At 36.7% G+C, this 14,937-nt stretch overlaps 2 long non-coding RNA genes across 2 annotated transcripts in view; both read left to right on the forward strand.

Annotated features, from left to right (window-relative positions):
• The first annotated feature begins 3,895 nt into the window (after positions 1 to 3,895).
• Positions 3,896 to 5,646, forward strand: LOC121110751. The gene is made up of 3 exons (XR_005859647.1): positions 3,896 to 4,725; positions 5,278 to 5,420; positions 5,582 to 5,646. It is a non-coding gene; the product is annotated as an uncharacterized LOC121110751 (long non-coding RNA).
• A 6,260-nt stretch (positions 5,647 to 11,906) lies between these two features.
• The window catches only part of LOC112532390, a 36,341-nt gene continuing 33,310 nt past the window's right edge, over positions 11,907 to 14,937 (forward strand). Inside the window, exon 1 of the long non-coding RNA XR_003075079.3 lies at positions 11,907 to 12,436. This is a non-coding gene — a long non-coding RNA (uncharacterized LOC112532390). The remainder of the gene's footprint in view (positions 12,437 to 14,937) is intronic.

A 14,937-nucleotide genomic window follows, 5' to 3' on the forward strand; every position in this document is an offset into this window, starting at 1 on the left:
ATATAATATAATGGTGTGTGTATTCCTCAACATGGGTGGGGAGTCAGATAGCCAATTATTGAAATGGAACAACTATTGAATCAGTAGGCTAGATGAAAACCAGATTATCATAATATATAAATTACATGACCACATCTGAGTGCGTAATACTGAATAGCTGTTTGGATTTGCTGTTAGGTTCTGAGACATTTTGTGTAAAATGCTGATTTCTGCTTGGCTGCTTACCGCAATCCTTTCATAAAGGGCGAGGAGAGGAACACCAAGTACTCCCCTGCTCAGAGCTCTACATTTCTAATTTTGTGGTCTTTTCTTGGATGTGACACCTAGACTAGGGCAGATTGCATTACCAGTTAACGATCTGCAGAATGATATGCAGCGCTCTTTTGGCCGCCCTCCTTTCTGATGCATAACAACACTTTATCTGAAACTGGGACAAAAGTTTAACCTACTCTTTGCCACCCATCAAAACACCATGAAGTGCATTCATTGAGGGGAGGAAGATTTGATAGGGAAAAAAAAGGAAGTACTAGTAATTGTAGACAAGCCAGGTGCAAGCTAGCTGCCTGAATGATGCAGCTTATGCCTAAGTGGGCATTAAAAGCTTCTCTGGGCATACTGGGTGGTCAGACCCTCATCCCAATTATATAGGTTGAAATCAGAAATGTCTACCTTTGCTTCCCTGAATTTACTCCAGGTTAATGCAAGTGTAACTGTGATAAAATAATTAATGATAGACTGTCTGGACTTTTTTTTTTTTTTTTTTTTTTTTTAGCAGTCATAGCCAAGACTTAGATTGGCTTATATTGGATAAATAAGAACATGGTAGTAGCCAGTGCTGTTTCATAGCAATGAAGGGACTCTGCTTATTAAATTGAACTGGCTCTTTGCTAAGGTAGCTGTTTCAAACTGGCTCTTTGCTAAGGTAGCTATTTCAAGAGCTAAGTGGCTATATCTAGTTTGATTTCTCGGTGCCTCCTTCAAACTGTAGCTTGTAGCAATCTCTTCTAACAAAAACTTTACTGTTGCTTGACTTATGTGTGTTTGCTGCTTTGCTGCTTGCTGCTATTTGGGCTTGCACAGGGACATAATATTTTCCAAATTGTTACAGCTCAAGGGCTCTGTCTAGGTGTGGGGGCAAATGTGTTCTGTGTTAATCCTTGAGACAAAATTTGCTAAATATTATTCCCTTAGAAATCATGTTGACAGGTGAGTGGCATATTTTTGACTGATGTAATAATGTAAACACCTTTCTTTAATTTTAGCTTCTGTATTTCCTTTTGTCATCTCTCTTTACAGTCACAGCCCTCCCACAAAGATTTGGGAGTTGGGAAAAGAGGTTGCTCGGAAATTTGTTGTTCTAGAAATGGTCAGAGTATAAAGGCTGAATAAAGTTTCTCTCTGCTGTGCTTTGTTTATCTGTTCATGACAATTTTGTCCTTCCTCTTAAGTATCTCTAAGTAGGTCACTGCCGTATGTTTTGTATATCATATGTTAGGTTTTGTTTGTCTGTACTGATTCATCTCTTTTAAACAGAACTGGAAACTTCATGTAGACTTGTTACCATATGTGCATGACTGCTTTTTTCAAGTTTCTTTCATATTCTTCAACCCTCCAGCCTCGTACTGCTCTCTCTACACGGTGATGTGCTTGATTGTTTAGTCAGATGAGGCATTTGTTTTACTGTGATTTCTTCTTTTGGACCAGAGGCAGCTTGAAGCAGCAATGCAAAACAGCTTGTTACAATTTGACTATTTTATCTCCCAAAGGAAGAAAGTGTGTTCCATCAGTAAAATAACAGTACTGGACCTCTTCCAGACTAAAATACAGCAATACTTATGAATAAATGTGGAAAAAGGATAACAAGCAATTTCTGTAGGAATGCTTGTATTGTCCCAAGCAAAAATGGGTACCATGGACATGATATAGCTTAAAACACGAATGTGTTTCAAAATGGTGTGCAGGTACATTCATGAAGCAATTATTTAGACATGTTTAATTAATAGTTCGTTGTGCATGCAGCATTGCAAGAAAAGAGAAGACACATCAGTGCATTAGACTGTCTCAGGAGGTAAATCTCAATAAGGAACGTAGAGCTAATGTCCAGGAATAAAGGTCGAGGAACAAAGCCAAAGAAGCCAGAAAAGTCAAAAACAAGGAAGTCAGCTAAAACAGTCTGACAGGACTGGAAGAACTAGTATTCAGTGGTGAAACTGGAAACGTGTGCCTGAAAGGAGGAAAGAGGAGAGAACTATTGTAAAATAGGAATAAAAACATGGACTGTTTTGGAAGGGTCGGAGGGAGTGATAAGGATTTGAAAGGGTCTGTATGAACGCAAGATGCATGGAGAAGAAAACAGAGAAACCAGAAATACACTGAGAATATTGTCATAATTAATCTAACTAGACTAGGAATGAGGAGCAAAAATCTGTTAGGGATAAACAGTATAAGATATAGATCATGCAGAGGGGAACAGTTGGGAGAGAAGGCTTGGAAATACATAAAAATAAGGATTATTGAAGAACATGAGAATTGGCCAAAAAAATTTAGATATTATTAGAAACACTGCTTTACCTCAGCTCCTACTGACTGTCAGAATGGTTTCCCAGTTGTTGAATGTGTTTCTGGTACATCTAAGTAGGAAAGTTTGGAGAATCTTCTTCTTTGTAAAAGAAGTACCTCAGAACTACAGCCATCCTCACTGGTACAATACTGTTTCTAGTCTAGCATTCCTGTCCTTGGCATCTGATGAGCTGCCCTGGGTGTCACTGCATCCCTACTTTCAGTCTCAAAGAGCAGCCACTGACTCTGACAGAGTTTCTGGTGAAATGCCACATGTACAGGCCAACGTGTGTCCTGAGAGCTGACATCCAGCTGAGTTTGAGAGGAAAAGGGACATAAGGATTTTTATGGTATTATGATATTTTCATGGTGTTTTTTTCAGTATCATGGTACCGTAATATTATGACAATATTTCATAATGAAACTTGTTTTGTTTTGTTTTGTTTTTCCTTAATTAGTTTTAAATCAAATATTGAAGTGAACATTCAAAAGAGCTTTGAAGTTCCCTCGGACAAAAAAAAAAAAAAAAAAGAATCAACCTATGTGAAAATGCAGTCAGTTCTGGTTTTTTTCTGTTTTGAAAAGTAAGTTTGAAGCCTATTAAACCTATCTGAATGTCTGTTGACCTGCCCTGATCCTCACCATTTCAAGGTAAAGTAACTTGTATTAAAAATCTTTCACTGATAGTATTCAACAAGCTATACCTGAAATCACCACTGAAGGGTTTATTAGATTGGATGGAGCACACTGTGAATGCATTTCTACTCACCATTATGTCTGAATTCTCCATCTGGTCCTTAACTTGCCTTCCTTCTCCAACTCTAAGCCACCTAATCCTGCGTTTTACCCATATCTCCAGACCCAGAGGAACTGCTTACTACCGTTCCTGTACATGGTCTGTCTGAGCTCATCCCAATTACATAGGAGGAGTAGTCTGGTAGTGCTGCTGCCAGAAGGGATGTGATGCCATTTACCTTGGCAGAGTTGGTCCCTTATCACCTGTGTCCTGCTCCAGTCTTGTATGTGTTGAATGTTTAAGCCAGCTGCAGAGGCAGGAACAGCCTGGTGTTTGCAGGCTGAAAGACCAAACCTCAAGCAGAGGCTTTGTGGCAGTAGGTCAGATCTGGAAGCAGGAAGGGGCACTGTGGTTCTGTTCTCTGAGGACTTACTTTCATAGGTCAGCACTCCTTTGCACTCCGTTTGTCCACACCTTGGTCTCTGTTGCTGCTTTATTTCAGCTGCTTCTCTTCCAGTTTTGTAACAGTTTTCAGTTTTGCTTTAGCTCCCTCATTTGCAGTTGCTTCATCTGATAGAATAACTGAAATATGACATTCCCCCCCCCCCCCCCCCCCCCCCACATCTCTGTGTCCTTAGTTAGGCAGTGCACTTTTGCTCTGTGTCTCCAGTTGCTAATGTTACTACCAGGTCAGAGGTTAATGTAATGATTGGCATTTATGTGCTATTTTTCTCAGTATTTTGGGGGATGAGTGTATGTTACATAAATCTCTTTAAAAATCCTACATTTTCAGCTTTGCCAAGGCTACAATAATCATTGTACTACTTACCACTTCTTATTTTTAGTAGTGAAATGGTCATAGTTGTGGTAAATGCTATATCCTCATGCCAAGACAAATGACAGTGTTCTCATCTTTTTTTCTCTCTTTTTCTTTTCTTTTCTCTTCTTTTCTCTTCTGTCAAGGAGCCATATTTAGCAAATTGTTTGAACATTACAACTCAAATAAGGTTTTACTTTTATAGGGTTTACCTTGTCTGGTAAGGTGTACTACTTTCTGGGGATTTCAGCTTCTAGAGAATGTTTCAGGCTCTAAACATGACAAAATAAAAACATATTTTCTATATCTTGAGAATACTGAAACTCTCCAACAATCCTAAAATAATTGTTGCACCTCATATTTTCAAGTAACTGGCAGGAACAGTAATCTTCTGCAGCTTAGTACACTCTATTAAAAATGAGTAATATACATATTGATCATAATGCTTCTCTTAGCTGATGAGGCATCTCTTGGGGATGAAACCACAGTACCATATGGCTTTAATGTACTTGATATAGTTCTCTAAATAACTGCTATAAATTATATTTCAGAATTATGCTGGACAGCAATTGAGTTTGTCTTCCAAACTGTCAATAATATATTATGAATATAGGTAAGAATTTGATTGCTCACAGGATACAGTATTTAAATAATTAACAACTAACCAATCCATTTTGCAAGTGTCATTTGTGACACTTTGAATTATACTAATTTTAACTTTAACATCCCATGATAAAATGGGCGAATAACACACCCAGCAAATTGAAACTTACTCAGGAAGCAGAATGCACCATATCTCTAGCATTGTAGCTAAAGTAGTGCAATACAGCTTCCTCACAAAGAATGAGATCCAGCATCTTATTATAATTTTAAATGCAAATTTTAAATGGAAACATTCTTCTGAGTATGAAAGCAGTTTACTGCCCAATTCTGGCAGAAGATGATATAATGAATAGCTGAATTTATAAATTTAGGACAAAGTGAAGTATATAGTTTGGTTTTCCAGGATTATATTATATATTTTTTCCCTCAAATGTTTATTTGTCAACAGGTTGAATTATTAACACAGATCAGTTTCATTCCTGATCTGGAACAAAACTCACTCCATGAAATAATCATCATTACCTGTTAACACTAACAATATTGTTGCTTCTGACATTACCAGCTGACAGAAGACATGATGGCCTTCTAAAATGTAGACCTAGAGGGAATATTGCAGAGACCTAACCATCAAGTTCAGAATGTGTACAATATCTGGACCTAAATATTAGTTTCTGGCAAGACAGACAGCCTTTACTCCTTCAAGAGGTAAGTAAACTGGCTAATTGGCCAACACCTTCTTTGCTCTGCCTCACAATTGAAGATCCCACTTTCTTATGGTAGGAAATTAGAATTTCAATGAATGTTCTGTTAGGCAAAATCTTCTCTCCTTTCACCTTTTTAACAGTCCTCTTTGTTCTGCTTTTCAGTGTGGCTGGAGTTGATATCACAACCATTCTGTGTTCCATGGTTGGACTGACTGCAAAATTCCAGGTAGGAGATAAAAGAGAATTAAGAAAAATGATGAAACTTAGGGCAGAAATTTTGTTACATTCAGGAATGTCGTGGAGACCTTTGCAGCTTTTTCAGAGGAAGTGAAAAAGGCATTGTTTTAACATATTTGCTAGCCCTAGTTGTGAATATAGGAAAAGTTATTAGAACCTGAGTTTTTACTAGGTGGCTGTATTGTGATATACAGTCAGCTGTGCTCAGCTTTTCTCCTTGGACATTATCTTTTTGATTAAATAGCCATTTGCAGGATCAGAGAAAATTCAATTCTGTCAGACTAACATTATCAATAATCATTTCCTCATAAGCCTAACAGTCAAGTGTGGCTGCTGCTGGGGAGGTGTGCCTCAAAGATTGGCTGAACTCACTCAAATATCAGGGTCTCCAAGGTTTCAGTAAGTTGGAATGGAGATCTAACTGTATATGTTTAAGGAGGAGAAAAAGACATAGCTGTGGCATTCACTAGTTAATTTGGATTAAAGCATTCTGCTCTTTTTGAGACAGGGAACTTATTGCTACATCTTGATAAGGATTTTTCTTTAGAGTGGAAGATGAAGGTGAGAAACAAGTCATTGCCATAAATGTTTTAGCAGAAGATGACTGTGAGCTTTACTCTCCCAATCGATCCCTCTTAGTGAAGCTTGCAAAAACACAGACATTTCTTCCAACTGAAGGAATTCAAAAGTAAGTGCCCTATACCTTTTCAAACATTTTTACAAATACCATACAACTTTTTCATAAACGGTCTGTATTACTGAAGAACTATAAAATAGTAGCTGGACATCATTTATGTCAACAACATTGGGAAGATTTTCCCTTCTAATTGACATCCTGTTGCACCTTTTCTTTTCTTTTTCTCAAAGTGTACTCTGTACCATAGGAATGAGGTCCATTATCTTCTAATGGTATTGTCAATGACTTCATTGTTTCTGGAGTATTGAGGCAGAGAGGTATTGATTGCCTGTTATTTTTCTAGAATAAGTCTTGGAATAGCACACTGAGGTGAAGAGGAAAACCTGATCCAGTGAATCCCTGAAGGGAATAGAAGTTTTCCCCACCCCCAATACATTTAAAACTCAACATGATGTAAAACAAACACACATCTCTCTCTCTCTCTCTCTCTCTCTCTCTCTCTCTCTCTCTTTTTTTTTTTTTTTTCCTGACTCTTGCTCATGGCAGTTATTAAAAATATTAGATAATGTTTTAGACATCCATATGTGTGTGTTGGGTGGTAGAACTACATTAGAACAGAAATACATTGCTAAAAATAAATTACCATCATTCTACACATGGTCACAATCAGTCTTCGCCAACTTTGCCCTCTCTAATGGTACAGTACTTGTTGTAGCATGGAATTTAAAGTAAGTTTATAGTGCATAAATGTCATGCTTTTGATGCTAGTTTTCTATGATCTGTACTAGCTACTCTCATAGATAGTTTACTACATCTCCCTCCTGATATATCAAAGAGATTGTGGGAGATATGAGGCATTAAAGATTTGCTTGACAAACCCCTGGAAAATTGTGTGTTTTACTAGCTTAATGGTGTACAGACCTCTGTCTCCTCACAAAAAAAAAAAAAATATATATATATATATATATATTTTACAACATCCAGGATTCATGAGATCACACACATTTTCCCAAAGCTGATGAATTACAGGTTACCTCTTGGAGTTAAGAGACCAAAAGTGAAGAACAGAACCAGATCTAAATGGCACAAAAGGTAAGAAGTGGAAAACATTGGCAGTCATTGCTTTTTCATAAGCGTGACTATCAACCACAGCTGCTGTCAAGAAGGTGTGCCTCAAAGATTCACTGAGCTCATTCAAATAACACTTTATGATCTCAGTAACTTGGAGATCTGATTGCCTAGAGGTAAAGAAGGGGAGAAACAAATAACTGTGACATTAGTTAATATGGGTTAAACTGTGCTTTAGTTGCTGCTGCAGATACTGTGTTGGTAGTCCTGACAACTTCTTTGAGCCTTTCTATTCTCTGCTCTGCACTGTGTTTATCTTATTTTTACTCATTTCTGTACATTTTCCTTGCTAGGCCATTTGATCAGAAGTGTTTTCAGAACCTAAGTCTTCCACAGCTCTAAGGAGGGACCAGCACTCTTCATATCTTGCCCAGCTGTCCTTTTTTTCCCACCATCTCAGTCTTTCTGACCTGCATTTTTCAGTTTTCTTTCCATGCACCAAGAGCAGGAAGGTCACGGAGATGATATATGTAAGTTTTCTGGTAGTATAATGTCAAGAAATGCTTCTGTCAAGATATTAGTCATCATGTATTAGTCAAAGCTTAAAGAGTCATAATTTTTTCACTCAGTGTACTGCTATAAAATTCCTTTTGTCCTGTAGTAACAGCAATTTGAAGAACTATTAAGTAGCAAGTGCACACAACTGAGCACAAAGCCACTTGGAATGATCCCATCCCACAGTGGTTCCACCAAACCTGCAGGTAGAGCTTACAATCCAGACCATCTCTGTGCTTTTGCAGTGAGGAGCACAGTTCCAGCACTAACAAAGGATGAGATAAATAAATAATTAATTTATTAAAGTTATATGAAGGACTAATGCACTGAATATCAGTCATCTCTATAGTATTTGGTATGCAAGTCCAAATTCTCTTCCATCTTTTTCACCTCTTAAATCCCCCCCCCCCCCCCCCCCCCTCCTTTTTTTTTCCTTTTTTTCTTTTTTTTCCCCCACAGTACATGTCGAAAGCAGAGAGCATGATTTATGAGACCTTGGTCACCCTGATCAAATTTTCTTATCATCTGTACTTTGAACAGACAGTTGAACTACATGTATTCCTAACAGCTCTTCTGGTCTAAGTCACTGTGAGTCCAAGATTCATGAGTTCTTTGGTTAGTTTAAAGTAATACAAATACAGAGACTATCAGATTTGTTCACGTGAGTAAGAAATAAAAAAGAAGGCATAACATGGAGATTAAAAAAAAAAAGAAAAAAGCAACTTGTGGTTCCCACATATGTTATAGTAATGTCTTTATTTAACACTAAAATACGAATGAAATCATCTCTTGGGTAGGACTTTATAGACACTTACAATAACATTCCATGAAAGTTGACTGAGAAGAAGTGAAAGAAAACATTGTATTCGCTTCAGACTGGCAGGATATTTGTTGTGTGTCTCTATGTTCAAATTATCTAATATGAAATTTGGCTACATGAACATCATTACTCTTCTGTAAACTGCCATTGGATTTTTAATGACCAGTAGGTACTAGGATTCAAAGATCTGAATTTCTTTTAAAGTCCCAGTCCTGTACTGCTGGCATCACGTAAGAGCCTTAGTTCAGTAGTAACTCAGACAGACAAGGGCTACCAGTACTATTTCCTTCAGTGCATGCAGTCAGTTTTCCTTGGAGGATCTCCTATTTAAATTCAGACTTGGCTCAGCCCTGCTTAACTTGGGAGGTCTGAATGGCTCACAACACAAGAAGTTGTGGCTGCAATCCACTATAGTCATTTGGTCTCCATACATTTGGATTTGCCTCCTGTTAATCACATATATTTGATTATGATTCATCAGGCACTTCAAGAACATCATCTGATGGAGATGATATTTGAGAGCTCTTTTAAAAAAAAATCTTTTTAATTTCTATTTCATTGCCTATTTAATCTGAGAAATCTTTGCCTTTCTTTGTCCTTCCACTCCCCAAAAAGTCATGAGAGGTCTTGAGTGGTTCCTAAAGAATTTCAGAGAGCCAAACTGAATATGGAAAGGGTGTCATATGCACATTTGTTAAAGACTGCTATTAAGCTGTACCTGCTGAAAGGGTTTGCAAACAGTTCCTCTGATGATGTGGCTGACACGCATGAATATCAGTTACTTATATTAACCAGTGAAGCAGGAAACACACTGTAACTTGTTGCTCATTCTTGTCAAGCATGTGAATGCACTGGCTGCTAGAAATGAGATTTTTGTCTAGCAAGAAATGCATTTAAGAGTGGTCCTTCTGTGAGAGATTCCATGTCGATGCAGTTTTTTGATAGTTCCTGCTGAAGAGATACCTTTAATGTCATCAAGTATGTGTGCTTCATCGGTGTCTGCTAATGCTGAACAAGATTTGTGTTTAATACATAAAGTTCACTGCGGAGTTAGATTTTACCCAACTAAAAATAGTCAGAATAGAACTTGAAAATTTGGCCGTGAAATACAAAAATAAAATAAGAACCAGGATGACTTTAGGATTATCATGAGGTTGTTTTCCTAACTTGTTTGTTTGTGACCCAGAATTATCCTTAGTATTTATAACCATTTATAGCAGGAAGTCCAAAAGTGGCATTGATCATCATTCTGTTTTTTCTTGTGAACTTTGAGTAGGGCTTCAGGTGTTCTGGTGCTGATGCTACAGTGTTTTCAGGAAGCAAAACTCCTCTGGGAAACACATGGAGAAGTTCACTGCTCCATTCTAAGGAAAGCTGTTCTGTCAAGTGTTTCCTGAACTGTCAGGAGGAGCTAGTAGGAAAACGTGATCAGAACAGTTTCCATTTCTACAAAGGAGGTTATAAGCGAAGACCATGCTCCCACATGTTGCACAATTTATAGTTCACTTTTCTTTCCTGTTGTTATGTGCAAGACTGCTTTGGCTATGGGAGAAGTCTCTGGCTTCTTAAAATCCACTGTGACATTAACGACGAGTAGTAAAGACCACTGCACTGCAGTTTGCATGCTAATCAGTGTTTGTATTGCCTTGTATCATGTACCATGTATACACTGTGACTTGGCTGGGTTGGAGAACTGTAGCTGGTTACACTTACTCTGATTGTTCTTATAAAGATCAAACAGTAACACAGTTTGACAGAAATTTTATAAATCATCATGTTGCAAAACAAAATCAGCATAAACTGACTTGAGCAAAGAAGGTGTGTTTTAAAAGGAGAAAGTTAATCAAATGACACTGGCCATCTGTGCAACGGTGGTGCATTTTTTGTGCATGAAGACGAATAAATACTGTGAATTTTCTGTACAGTCAGTATGAAAATACTAAAGGATTTTTGAAAGTTAAGAAGTGAAAACTCTGTAATTCATATTGAATCCACTGGAGGTAGTCAGAGAAGGATTTGTTCGGGATTTACCCTTTTTCCTTTCATATCTCTAGGAACTCCCTCTTATACATCCTCAGCCTTTGCTTGTTTGATTTATGTTTATAATCTTAAATGCCAACACATGTGAATTAAAAAAATGAAAAAAGAGGCTTTTACTAACTCAAGGAACCAGGTGGCAAGATACTTGTTATTATTTTGCACCTAAGAAGATAGGGTGTTCACACTGGAGGTGTTCTATTTGCAAAATGAGTAAAGTGATTTTCCAGCCTCATTCTTTGTATGTATAGGTATCTTTAAAAAAATGTAAATAATCAGAACCAGATAGTCGTAAGGGATGCAAGAAAACCTGTTTCAGCAAAATCAAAGTTGCTAGTTTAGAGTATATGAAAGGAAACTAAAAAAAAAAAAAAAAAAAAAAAAAAAAAAATCAGGAGAGAATACAAACCTACTTGGAAAAAAAGAAAAAAAAAAAAAGAAGCCTGATGGACAGAAGTGAAAGGAAGAACAACTAGCTGTCAATAATTCAGTTGTGAGATCTTTTCATAACCTGAAAATTCAAGTATGTTAAAGTAAAAACACATACAGCACAAGCTGACAACAGAAAAATCAAAAATCCTAACATAAGCAGTCAATTACTTCAGGAAAACATACATGAAAATCATTAAGTAATGGATTCTTATAAATTCTCTAAATATATCAGAAGTTGGTTTGGTAAAGTAGACAAAGAAACTGACAGGTCTAATATTTATTGGAGGTAAGTTTGTTAGAGATGGTATGGAACGTAGAGTAGGGTGCTAAGACATATCTTTTGTCTTTCTTAAAAAGAAAGAGTACTGTGACTAATGTGATAATTGAGGTGAGTGCAGTAATGTGAAGGACATACAAAAGACTAAGGACCAGAAGAACCAAAATGTCAGCTTGTGAAAACATAAATAAATAATTCAGGTACATTCTTTGAAGAAGAAGTTGATAATTAAACATAGATGCTTACAGTGCACTCTAAATTGTTAGCAGTTACCTTCTGGAACCAGTTGGGAATAGATGAGGCCCCAGATGCTTTAGATGATAACATGATGCAGTGTAGCACCGCCCCTGATTTTCCAAAGTACAAATTGTTCTGGGTGGGGTAGCAATGAATGTACTTTATATTCATTTCCAAAGTACTTGCAACGGTTCTGCAACATATTTGCAAGAACAGACTAGGGGAATGATGTGAAGGGAGCTGGTATTTGCTTTATCATAGTCACAGTTTAGTTCCTGTAAATTCAAGGCCATATTGGTATGTAAGTCAGTGGGGTTTTGCTCTAAAGGTTTTGCTAGCATCAGAGCAATTTAGTCCTTCTGGTTACAAATTAGATGATGATTTTCAAAATGTAATCATAAAATGTATGAAAGGCTAGCAGACTAAGAAAAGAGAATAACAGTTCAAGTATGACAGTAGACTTAAGAACTGAATAGATAGATGTTCTGAGGTCAGCAACGTAATGTTCAACAAAAGGCTCCATGTCCATTTGAAATAAGACAGGTAAGAATTGGCTTGGTCTGCAGGGAAAAAAAAAAAAGAAAAAAAAATTAGTATGTTAGTTTAGATCGATAAGCATATAAGTAAACATTTGCACAAGCCACAGTGAGAGTAGTAATATTTCATCCTACACTGGAGACTATTTTTGAAGATACAAGTATGTGAGTAATGGCCAAGGTATGCTTCATGTTATATGTGGGCTGAGGAAAGGCTGAATGACTTCTTGATATTCCCATGAAACTGTTAAAATGAAAAATCATTTGGCACTTCTTGAATCTTATCTTCCTGGTTACAAATTTATGAATGTAGTTCATATTGTTTATTCATCGTTTAGCTTTCCTACTGACATCTATTGTAAGTGCAGATTGAGTTTTCATCTCTATGACGTTTTGACTGCTTGGTTGCAGGTGTGCTGAAGTTCAGGTAACTGCAATACAAAGTGCTATGAGGGAAATAAGCAACTGTAGTTCATCACTGAGTCATAAATTTCTGTGCCATGAAAGTCAAATAAAAGCTGCAGGAGGTCTGCTTTGAAAATAGGCATCATGCCTACAATTTAAAATGAGTAGAAAATGTATTCTTGGCTGCTCTTAATTTCAGTCTTTTGTTCTTCATAATGTCTCAGGTCATCTTTTTAATTTAGGTAGATCAGAGGTTACAACTGTGACATTACTTCTCACATTCTGACTTGCATATTCACTGAGATCTGAAGTCCAAAATCTGGAGTGAGTACTGTGAACCTGCTTACCAACTGTGTGTGTTCCTTATTTATAATCACAATCAAAATATATTCTCTTTCTGTGTGTGAATATTTTTCTTATGACTTTTCTCTTGATTTGGGCTCTAATTTCTTGCATAAGCTCATATAATGAAATCAGTTATTTAATTCAATATTGTTATTCAATAACAATTATCGAAGTCCGTGTTATACCACTTATTCTAACTAAAGGTCACTGATTCAGGGATTTCAGAATATTGTATTGCCATGTAGATAGCTAATGACAAGATATATTCACAATAATCAAAATAATACTCAGAAGACTTCAGATAAAATTATTTTGAGTGAAGAGAGAAGGGCGTTTGTGGTAAAGAAGTTAGTGTAGGAGACAGAGATGCTGAAGGGATAACTGAAAGAGGCTTATTTAAGACAGCCTTCAGATTTGTGTGATCCTCAGTTGTAAGTGGGCAATTTGGAAACAGAAAGGACAGCAAAGAATGAGCAGAGGGGATTGTAGGGCAGATATGTTACAAAATTTGATCATTGTCTTGATTATCTTATATTCCTAGCCAAATTATTTTTTTCAGGCAATGCTCCCCAGGTCAGTAATGCTTGATATAGACAACGCACAAATTAAGAGACTGAAAAACAACTTTTCATACTACATATTTTTGAATAGTAGTCTGTAAACACAAACAAACCCAATGCTGTGCTGTTGATACAGAAAGGATTTATGGGAACAGAAATGATTTAACAGAATGTGAACCCATGGCAAAAGGAAGGTCATAATTATTATAGCTAAAAGGGTTGGGGCTAGATAAAGAAAAAATCAATGGATTTTTTTATACATACACAAGCATGTGTGTATATATTTATACATATGTACATATATATATATATATATATCCTCCTATTTTTTTCAGTTTGACTGTAATTTGCCTAAGTGGAGATCATCTTGAGTTTTTGTGTGGAGTTTACAAATATGGAAACTGCATTTACTTTGTCACAGTCCTTGTAGTACCTGGCAGAGTAACTGACCATTGTAATCTTACATCAATTTAATGGCTTTTGTTTGTTGCTGCAATAGATACTAAAAAAAAGTTGCATCGAAACAAAACAATGGAAAAAAAAAGTTTGAAATTCATGTGAACTTTGGGGAGAAACACAAATGCAAACTATACCAAATGTTTCAGTTTGCCTCAAATAAATAAAATAACCTGGTGGGACTACATCCCTGTAGTGAGAGACAAACTTTACCTGCCAGTGATTTGAGGCAGATGTAGACTCAGCTGGCTTGGCTGCAGTATGATGTGAAAAAAAACCACAAGATTTTGGGGGTTTTATAGCTGCAGTTCTGCTGACTGCAGCTGCTCCCTCAACATATTATTAACTCCAAAACATGTTCATTTAAAAAAAAAAAAAAAAGAGGAAAAGATTTCTGGCACTTCTTTATCATGCAGCGAATCTCTTGGACTACTCCAAGGGGTTGTATTTGAACATTACTTTGGAGGATGTGATGTACAGAGATTAATAGTAATAAAAAGGGAATCTAAATGAGGGGAAAAGAAAAGGAAAAAAAAAAAAGGACAAAATGGAAAATATTAGAGGTGCATCCCTCTGGAGCTTTCCTTAATAGGCATTCACAACCCTAGCAGTGACTTTCAGAGGATTCTCAACAAACATATTAAAAACCTCGTCACCCCTCTTCATACTCTATTCCATTTCCATAGAAATGGGAAGGCCGCGTAGTTTATAAAGCAATGAATAATATTATGATGGCAGAAGTTTTGCAACATCACAAGATAATTGAATTTAAATCTGAAAAGTGCCTCCTGAGATCTTCCAATGCCCCAGTGGAAGAATCAAATACGCCTACGTTTTTCTTAACACGTTTGTCTTAAGGGCTTTCATTGATGGACCAGATAACTTCATTAACTTTCCCCCAGTGCATCACTTATCT

Source organism: Gallus gallus, chromosome 4 (genome assembly GCF_016699485.2).
Source record: "Gallus gallus isolate bGalGal1 chromosome 4, bGalGal1.mat.broiler.GRCg7b, whole genome shotgun sequence".
Classification (NCBI taxonomy): domain Eukaryota; kingdom Metazoa; phylum Chordata; class Aves; order Galliformes; family Phasianidae; genus Gallus; species Gallus gallus.